Source organism: Triticum aestivum, chromosome 6A, assembly GCF_018294505.1.
Source record: "Triticum aestivum cultivar Chinese Spring chromosome 6A, IWGSC CS RefSeq v2.1, whole genome shotgun sequence".
Taxonomy (NCBI): Eukaryota; Viridiplantae; Streptophyta; class Magnoliopsida; order Poales; family Poaceae; genus Triticum; species Triticum aestivum.
Window position 1 is genome coordinate 343,404,710 of NC_057809.1, and position 1,543 is coordinate 343,406,252.

Consider the following 1,543-nt stretch of genomic DNA (forward strand, 5'->3'; position numbering starts at 1 on the left):
TATCCGATGTAGTACATTGAAACACAACTGCAACTTGTCAGAATTTAACAGCAACATACAAAGTAGAATAAATGATACTACTTATAAGGAATGTAAAATATGAGAACACAGATTGTAACTTTGAGGAATATCTCACAGATAGTTGATATGTACGTGGGAAGGTTGAGACAGAAGTTGTTTCAGCATGACGAGTACATATTACAAAAAGCTCGTTCTAATAAATGGTTACTTTAAAGAGCTTAGACCATATCCAGTTATTCAGGCAACATGAACTAAGGAGTTCATTCATTATAAGAAATTAAGCCGCCAACGTCACTTATATTTAAATAACATAAGTAATGATAACTGTCTCATTGCGTATCAAAGGACAGAATGAATAAACATTAAATTCTTGTTAGAATTATCAATTTCATTACATAAACTACGTTATCTAATGATGGAGCCCAGATAATAGCTGTTTCTAAACAAATTAACAGGTATTCTATGGTTTGCGAAATACTTGCTAGCTAATATTGGAGGGGAACAAATAAACATCCAAAACATAAATCTGCCTGTCCTTTTCCTTTAGGGAAACAGAAAGGGGACAGAAAATTCCTACAAGAACCATCACACTGGTATTGATGCATATGATCACAGGAAATTTCTGAACAATGTTGATACAAGATGTGTATGCAAAGTAGGGTACTACAGAGACATCCCAAAGATGGGTGTTGAAGTGTATATGCAGATTGCCTAGCCCTTTCCACTAGTTTGGACTTTTGGTTGCGTTGGCTAGTGCATGAAGCATCAGTTCGGACTTTTGGTTGAGTTGGCTAGTGGATGAAGCATAACATATTAGACCAATTAGAACAAACCGGACATAAGCCCATAATAATGAAAACCATCAGCCAAAACTGTTCAGGAATAAACAAGAAACCACCATAATCAAAACCATAACTTCAATAATCTACATAGTAAAAAACATGCAACTACAACCATCCAATCCAGCAGCTAAAACAGTGGCCAGACATGGCGGATGGCTCTCTCTTCCCCCTCCCAGCCATCCGCCATCGATTGCCGCCAAACTCCCGGCGGCCAGCTCCAGCCCTAGGCCCACACCCGTAGCCCATGCCGTCCCCCAGGAATCACCACACACGACTCTCCCACCATAGCTCTCGACTTGGCCCCGACAGTCACCACCAATGCCCCCAACCCCTCAAACATGTCTTCCACTACCAAAAGCTCACCGGTCACCTCTGCCTTGGACGGATCTCACGACAATGAACCCCGACGCTACCTCAATGCCACAGCCGTCGCACTCCGCACCATGCTGGGGTGCAGGGACTCCATGGGGCTGGACTTCCAAGATCATATCTGGTGTGGCCTCCACGTCCACATCACCTCCAGCTCATCTTCGATGACAATCTCGACGCTGCTCTCCACCCGGCATACGAGTATAGGGTCAGATCCATCTCTCCACTCTTCTCGTTTCAGGTTGTGTAGCAATAGATCCGAGATATCATTCTCCTTAAAAGGAACCATCTTGCACCGTAGCTATTACATC

At 43.0% G+C, this 1,543-nt stretch overlaps 1 protein-coding gene across 1 annotated transcript in view; it reads right to left on the bottom strand.

The window, feature by feature from the left end:
- LOC123127522 (cytochrome b-c1 complex subunit Rieske, mitochondrial) overlaps nt 1-1,543 on the bottom strand; it is a 14,188-nt gene that overhangs the window by 1,606 nt on the left and 11,039 nt on the right. The window lies entirely within an intron of this gene.